This window comes from Chiloscyllium plagiosum, chromosome 16 (genome assembly GCF_004010195.1).
Source record: "Chiloscyllium plagiosum isolate BGI_BamShark_2017 chromosome 16, ASM401019v2, whole genome shotgun sequence".
NCBI classification, from domain to species: domain Eukaryota; kingdom Metazoa; phylum Chordata; class Chondrichthyes; order Orectolobiformes; family Hemiscylliidae; genus Chiloscyllium; species Chiloscyllium plagiosum.
In genome coordinates this window covers 12,228,283-12,237,184 of record NC_057725.1, presented here as the reverse complement: position 1 = coordinate 12,237,184, position 8,902 = coordinate 12,228,283, and positions in this window count along the sequence as shown.

The window sequence follows — 8,902 nt, the reverse complement described above, 5'->3', positions numbered from 1 at the left end:
TGCCTATAAAGTAAAGTTTGACCTAAATTAATTTTACTTTGCACAGTAAATGTAAACAATGTAAACATCTTGTCCTTAAAACTCGGTCAGTCACTGGGAAATTAATTTCCTTCATAAAAACTCTCTTGGAGTTCATAATAGTTGTGTAGTAAAGACTGTCTTTTTATTTTCTGTATTATTGATTGTGGACTAAAATGGAAAAAGGCTCAAAGTTTGTGAGAAGATTTGTAGCTCGGGTGCTCGTTGCTGTGGTTCTGTCCATCGAGCTGGAAGTTTTTGTTGCAAACGTTTCATCCCCTGTCTAGGTGACATCCTCAGTGCTTGGGAGCCTCCTGTGAAGCGCTTCTGTGGTGTTTCCTACGGCATTTATAGTGGCCTGTCCCTGCCGCTTCCGGTTGTCAGTTTCAGCTGTCCGCTGTAGTGGGTCCAGGTCTGTGTTTGTTGATGGAGTTTGTGGATGAGTGCCATGCTTCTAGGAATTCCCTGGCTGTTCTTTGTTTCGCTTGCCCTATAATGGTAGTGTTGTCCCAGTCAAATTGAGGAGTTTTAACCAGTAGAGTATGTGCTGATGTACGTGGCTGTTTACTCATGATTAGAATTTACTTATTTGTAATGAACTGTAGTTCTTGTTAAGTACACCAAGCTGATTAATGTTTTATGTTAACTTGATTCACAAAACAGATAAATCTAGGGTTTTTAATGTTTCAATGAAATCATTAACTTTTGCAGTGACCCTGGGAATGATGGGGCTTTGATAAATCAATGCACTTTCCCAAGTCAGTCATAATAGTTATAAGAAACAGCGTGGGTCTTACAGAACTGAAAATGGGGATATTGCGAATGAAAATAAAGAAATGATGAATATTTGAGAGCTAGCATCGTGGTTAAAACTTTTGGTGTGGTACTTGTGTGCTCAAATCTTACCATGGCAGATGGTAGAATTTGAATTCAATGAATAAAATTGAAAGCTGATTTTGTGTGTGGGAGATCATGCCTCTCAAATTTGTTAGAATTCTTTGAGGAAGTGACCAGAAAGGTTGATGAGGGCAGGGCGGTGGACATAGTCTAAATGAATTTCAGGAAGGCCTTTGATAAGGTTCCACATGATAGGCCCCTCTGGAAGGTTAGATTGCATGGAATAAGGGCGAGCTGGCAAATTGGATACACAATTGGCTAGATGGTAGGAAGCAGAGGGTAATAGTGGAAGGATGCATGTTGGACTGCAGGCCTGTGACTAATGGAGTGCCTCAGGGATCAGTGCTGGTCCCATTGCTGTTTGTTATCTATATCAATAATTTGGATGAGAATGTAGAAGGCATGATTAGTAAGTTTGCAGATGATGCTAAAATAGGAGGTATCATGGACTGTGAAGAATGTTATCAGAAATTGCAGCAGGACCCTGATCAGCTGAGGAAGAGGGCTGGGAAATGGCAAATGGAGTGTAGTATAGATAAGTGTGAGGTATTGCATTTTGTAAAGTCAAATCAAGGGAGGAGTTTCATGGTGAATGGTAGGACCTTAAGGAGCGTAGTGGAATAGAGGGATCTTGGAGTTCAGGTACACGGTTCTCTGAAAGTGGAGTCATGGGTAGACAGGGCAGTGAAAAAGGCTTTTGGCACACTGGCCTTCATCAGTCAGAGCACAGCGTATAGAAGTTGGGAAGTTATGCTGCAGTTATGCAGGACATTGGAGAGGCTGCACTTGGAGTATTGTGTTCAGTTTTGGTCACCTTTGGGAAGGATATTATTAAATTGGAAAGAGTGCAGAAGAAATTTACAAGGATGTTGACAGGATTCAACAGTCTGAGTTATAGGGAGAGATTGAACAAGCTAGGACTTTTTTCTCTAGAGCACAGGAAACTAAGGGAGGATCTTATAGAAGTGTATAAGATCATGAGAGGCATGGATAGGGTGAATGCACTCAGTATTTTTCCCAGGGTTGGAGAATCAAGGACTAGAGGGCATCAGGTTAAGATTAGAGAGGAAAGAATAAAAGGCAACCTGAGGAGCAACTTTTTTACACTGAGGGTATTACACATATGGAATGAGCTGCCAGAGGAAATGGTTGAGGTGGGTACGTTAACAACATTTAAAAGATATTTGGACAAATACATGGATAGGAAAGGTTTAGAAGAATATAGGACAAGTGCAGGAAAATAGGGTTAGCGTTGTTGGATATTTTGGTCAGTATGGGCCGGTTTGGGCCAAAGGTCACGTCTCTGTGTTACAGGACTCTATAATTCTATGACTCTGAGCTGACCTTGGTAGGTGATCATGAGACTTAAACCTGATGAGCCCTACTTATGACCTTGGCTCTTCTCATGACTGGAACAGGTCAACTTTCATCTGAAGATCTTTGACTGCATGGACCAGGATTCCCCTGAGGTACCAAGATCCAGAGTGTAGGATTGGACTTGCTGCTTTTGTTCCTTCACTGCCTCATGATTATCCCTTTGGGTCAAAGCACACTGGAGATCAATGGTGCCAAATTGTCACCATTCTGAATGATTGACTGCATGTTTCTCCTAACCATTAAGATCATTGCTGCTGTGCTTCAAGGACAATCTCAAGGTATATTTTCTTTGCCCTGCCTGAAACACTAGCCATTTACGAGATTACCTCAGTGAATCTACATTGCACTTCTTGTATTCTACCTTATAAAGTGGATCACAAAGTTGTAGCCAACCTAGAGAGAACAAACAGTCAAACATCAGTAAATACTTGGAAGAACTGGCTAGAGTTGAGCTCCATTTTGAAGAATACAAGAGGAATCAGATGAATATGCTCCATTGCTAATTTTACAGGTTTTACCTTATTGTTCCATCTCTTATTTCTCTTTTTTTTCAAGGATTCCCACAAAGTTAACCAAGATTGATTGGCTTTTATAACTCTTTGTTGAATTATCTTGATCAATTTTCTCTTGAATATTTAGTTCTCTAATCACTGACTATTTAGGGATAATTCCATGAGGGTTCTCAGATGTTGAAACTGAGTAAGCTATTCATTTAGACTTAAAAGCAAAAATTAGAACAAAGTATTTTCTGTCCTCTGAAACAATTATTAGATTAGATTATTAACAGCGTGGAAACAGGCCCTTTGGCCCAACACGTCCACACCGACCCTCCGAAGAGCAACCCACCCAAACCCATTCCCCTAACACTACGGGCAATTTAGTATGGCCAATTCACCTAACCTGCACATTTTTGGATGGTGGGAGGAAACCCACGCAGACACAGGGAGAACGTGCAAACTCCACACAGTCAGTCGCCTGAGGTGGGAATTGAACCTGGGTCTCTGGCGTTGTGAGGCAGCAGTACTAGCCACTGTGCCACCGTGCCACCCTCTTTCAGATTAGTTTAGCAAATTACAGTCAGTGTCCCCACTATTTCTAATCAAGCTCCTTTTAGAGTCTTTAATTATAAGTATACAAGTTAGCTCACTGAGCTGGAAGGTTTATTTTCAGACATTTCATCACCATACAGGTAACATCATCAGTAACTCATTGATGATATTACCTAGTCATGGTGACGAAACATCTGAAAACAAACCTTTCAGCTCAGTGAGCTAACTTACATACTTATTATCCACCTGAGCTACAAATCTTCTCAAAAATTGGGAAGTCTTTAATTATAAGATTGTGATTAGCATTTTATTTTAACTCACATGCATTTAATACTTTTTAAAATGTATTCAATTAAACTTAAGAATTTTCTGCCTATTTTCCCCAAATCCATGTAAATTTAATAAGAAGCATCTACAGATTTATAAGAAGCATTGTAAAAAGCCATTGTATCTTTTAATGTGCATTCGGATGTGTACAAATCATAAGAACAGCTGAGAGGAGTTGTTGTTTAATTAGCTAACATTTATATACAACAGAACTGTGGGGTCTTGTGACACTGTAATACACCTACTTCTGGTACAGAAGTTTCGGGTTCATGTCCCACCTGTTCTGGAGGTGTGAGGGGGTGGTGAACCCCAGGCTAATGTTCTAATGACATGGATTCAAACGTCACCACAGCAGATGTGGAATTTGGATTCAATAAAAATTTGGAACAAAGAGCTAGTTTAATTGCAGCCACTGTAAATTGTTCTATTCCTTGTTTATATTGGTCTAGTCTCTAAAACTAATAATTGGATAGACACTTAGATTCAGCACTAAAATAAAGGCAGCAAACTATCTCAACCAAAGATATGGTATGGCATTACTGTTACCTATGGTGATAGAGTGACCAGTATTGCTTATTCAAATTCTATTTCACCCTGTAGAAACATATTTTTAAAGTGAAGAGAGTTTACCAGTTTCAAAACATTATCATTCTGAGAAGGCACAGACAATTAATCAGTAGCTGGAATGCAAAAGCTGATAGTCAGCAGCACTCATGTTTGCAGCAACAATGTAAACATAACCCTCCAAAAGAAGATTTTCACCTCAGAGTAGGTAAAGGGAAATTCACCATAGTCTTAGCAGACCATAGGGCTACTCTCCCATTAAACAGAGGGATGACTAGTAGTGATTTAACCTGAGAGTCGCCCATGCCTCAGGCCAGGGTTGAGAAGTAAAGACCTTCATGCTAACTGCAGCCATACCTCATGGGAACTGACCCCATGCAGCAGGTCTCACTTTAAGTTACTGTTTTGATTGGAATGAGGTCCAGATGAATCTCATCAACTATGAGATCCCTGATCTGGGCAAACCAGGGAGCCCTGGCTGACAGGAGATTCAGAAGAGCTCTTCTTTTTTAGGGATTGGCTCTGAGCTGGCTGGTCAGAGCTCATGTACTCTGCACATACAAATAAAGGCTGACTTGGTGACTGTGCAGTTATTTCAGTTACAAACCAGTTGTTCAGCCAACTGAGCTGAGGGCTGCAGGGAACATTGTTGACTGTGAAAAGAATCAGAGTTATCCACACTGGGAAGAGAGAGTGTGTATGTGTGTGTGCGTGTAAGAGAGACAGAGAGAGAGAAAGAGACCTTAGAGGTGAAGGTTCTGTAGAGAGCAATTGAAAGCTCCAGATGTAAAATTAGAGATCCTTTAGGGAAAACTGTACAAAAACAGCACAAAACCAGACAGAGAAGGAACGGAAGCAAAAAAAACAGAGTTCTCACCTCTAAAACAAGCGTCACTACTTTTACACATAGGATGTAGGTTTGCTCACTGAGCTGGAAAGTTCATTTCCAGACGTTTTGTTATCCTACTAGGTACCCTACTAGGTCACCCTACTGGCTATTGAAACACTTTTCTAAAACTACAATGTGCTTCCTATATAAAATAATCGCAACTTGAACAAAACCTATGCAACTTCAATTGCCATTGGATGGCATTGTAGTATGTAAGACAAACCTATAATTTGTATGTGACATTAGTGAAATTTGTGCAGTAATAATTTAAAACATATTGTCTCTTTTACTGCATACAGTTGCTACGTTGTTGATGTGTGAATTGCTCTGCAATATTTCAATGTAAATAGAATGGTGCTTCATTTACTTTCAACAAATAACTGAGAGATAATCAGCCAAAACAAGATTAGTAAATATTGCTACACATGAGTGTGCTGTTTCAGAGAGTCAATCAAATCTTCAGGAATTGGAAAAATCAAAGCTGTCAATATTTCAACCTACAGTATTTTCAATTTAGCAACACAGCACGGGCAAAGCCCATCATAACAGGTGGCTGAAGTGACTATGGAGGCCAGGCAGTGTCACGGCTGAGCTGAGGGGGGATCAAGTGAGCCAGGCCAGGGGCGAGGATGCCTGAAGATCTGGCAAGGAAGTGAGGGTGCAATGTGCGGTGAAAGGAGCATTAATGGATGCAATCTCCATAGCAATGCCTCATCCAGAGTCCACTTGTCAACCAACTAACAGTATCCTCTCATGCAGGAAAAATGTTAGTCTTCCCTTTGAATTGGTGTTCTTGTGAAATGTCCTGAAGAATTCAAGAAGAAAAGTGTTGATAAAATGTGTCTTTTGTCAGGGACATTGACTGTTTATTCCTTGGACCTGGACTGGGAACAATGAGTTTATGACTGTGTTGCTGGAAAAGCACAGCAGGTCAGGCAGCATCTCAGGAGCAGGAAAATCGACATTTCGGGCCAGAGCCCTTCATCAGGAATGAGGTGTAGAGACAGGAGGAGAACTTCTTCAAAGTAGGCATCCTTGGAAGAGGCTTTGCGGTAAGATTGAAATTAACTAAGAGACAGTGAGGTCTGCAGATGTTGGAGATCATGGTTGAGAGTGTGTTGCTGGAAAAGCACAGTTCATTCCTGATGAAGAGCTCCGGCCCGAAACGTCGATTTTCCTGCTCCTCAGATGCTGCCTGATCTGCTGCGCTTTTCCAGCAACACACTCTCAACTCTGATCTCCAGCATCTGCAGACCTCACTGTCTCCACAATGAGTTTAAGACCTAAGTGTAGAACTAATACAGAATAACTTCACTTCTCATTACTGTAATCAGACAAAAACTGTCACTGAGCCAATGATGCAATCATTTTAAAACAGTGACTATAAAAGCTCAGTAATTGAGACAGGTTTTAAGGATGGGGTAAAAGGAAGGGAGAGAAGGTTTAATGAGAGAACTTAACAAAGGAGCAGCTTAAAAAAAACAGGTTGCCAATACCAGATCAAAGGGAGTAGGAAATGCATTAGACAGGAAGATAGCAGTGCAGTTTGTATTCTGGGGGCCCAGGCTAATGATTTGGGGATATAGGTTCAAATCTTACCATGGCAACAGGCAGAATTTAAATTCAATTAATAAAATTGGAAATTGAATACTGCTTTTCAGTAATGGTGAACATCAAACTATCATTGTTTTAGGTTAGAAAAGAACCTGGCTTATTAATGTTGTTCAGAGAAGGAAATCAGCCGTCCTTACCTGGTCTGGCCTCCGGATGACTTCAAATCCACAGTAACATGATTGACTCCTAGTCATGCTCTGTGCCTATAAACTTCAGTGTGAAAAGACAATTAGGAATATGTGAGAAATGCTAACCTTGCCGATGATGTGCACATCTCAGGAAAGAATACATTAAAAGAAAAAAGTTAGATGAAATAAAAGCCAAGAGAACTGTTGATACCGTATATCAGAAGCAAAAACAAAACTGAGGAAGGGTCACTTAACCCGAAACATTAACTCTGATTTCTCTCCACAGATACTGCCAGACCTGCTGAGCTTTTCCAGCAATTTCTGCTTTTTTTCAAGGTTGGAGGAACACAGGTTTCCCAATGGGTTATAGATCTAAAGGAAATAGGGAGGGATATGGCCATGGCGGGATTTCAATATGAGCCTGAGTTCGGCATATGGATACAACTGTAATAAAATCAGAATATGCCACAAATACTTAGCTCATAAAGTAGCATCAGTGGGGGAAAAAAAGCAGAGCTACTACTTTTCAAGTCAATGAACTTCACCAGAACTGACAAAGGTTAGAGATGTCGCAGGTTCTGAGCAAGTACAGCAATAGCGAAAGCAAGGAAAGCTTGGGCGAGGAGGGGCGGTAATAAATGAAAGCTCTGCGATGAAGTGAAAGGAAAGGTTGATAAGAGGGAACAAACATACAAAACAAATGCGGTGGCAATGGAACAATTAATAATTTTAAAATGGGTATAGAGAACATATAAATGTGCGTAGCAGCATTATTGCCATAAAACATAGAACACAGAACAGTACAGCACAGGAACAGTCCCTTTGGCCCACAACGTCTATGCAGACCTCAGTGCCATTCTAAACTAATCCTGTGCATATTATGTATTTCTCTATTCCCTGTCTGTTCATGTGTCTGTTGAAATCTCTCTTAAACTTTGCTATTGCAAATATTTCTACCATTTCCAGTGGCAGCGTATTCTAGGACCCCACCATCCTCTGTGTAAAACAACATGCCTCACACATCTCTTTTAAACATTCCCTCTCTCATTTTAAGCTTATGCTCCCTCGTATTTAATATCGCCATCCTGGGAATAAGACTTTGACCCTACTGATGCCTCTCACACCAGTTGTGTGAAAAACTCATGGAAGAGGTGAAAGATTTGAAATTGTTGTACTCAATATGGAGTCCAGAAGTCTGTCAAGTGTGTCATTGAGAGATGAGGTGCTGTTTCCTGAGCTTTGTTGGAACAATATGACACGGTTTGGAGTTCAGTTGCTTTTTCATTACAACTGAGAAAAAAAAATATAAGAACTGAAAAAGTTTTTAAAATGTAATGCATGTATTTACCATCTTGTAAAGCCATTGGAATTAGAAACTGCATTTCTTCCAAGAAACAGTGTTCAGTGTCAACTTCAGCTTGTTTTGGCTGAGGTTAATTTGAATCACATATGATATAACATGTGTTCTTTATGTGATATGTTTAACTCGTATCAGCTATTTTGACACATGTATACATCTGTTTAGACATCATTTGGTGTCTTTAAATTTTTGATTTGAAATCTATCACAATCCCTTGGTAGCAAATGTAGAACGACACATTTTTCCATTATTTTACATCATACCAAATTGCACTAAATATTGTCATTTCCATGTTATATTCAGATATTGTACCATTACACACCGCTTTTGTATTAACATGTTCAACTCTTTGTATCATTATGCTGTCACATCCTTATTGTTTTCCTTAACGTAGAATTATCATCCTCATATTAAATAATGAAGTAGGAGAAAGTGAGGTCTGCAGATGCTGGAGATCAGAGATGGAAATGTGTTGCTGGAAAAGCGCAGCAGGTCAGGCAGCATCTAGGGAACAGGAGAATCAACGTTTCGGGCATTAGCCCTTCTTCAGGAATGAGGAAAGTTGGTCCAGCAGACTAAGATATTCCATATTCCCTATCTTTTATCTTAGCCTGCTGGACCAACTTTCCTCATTCCTGAAGAAGGGCTAATGCCCGAAACGTCGATTCTCCTGTTCCCT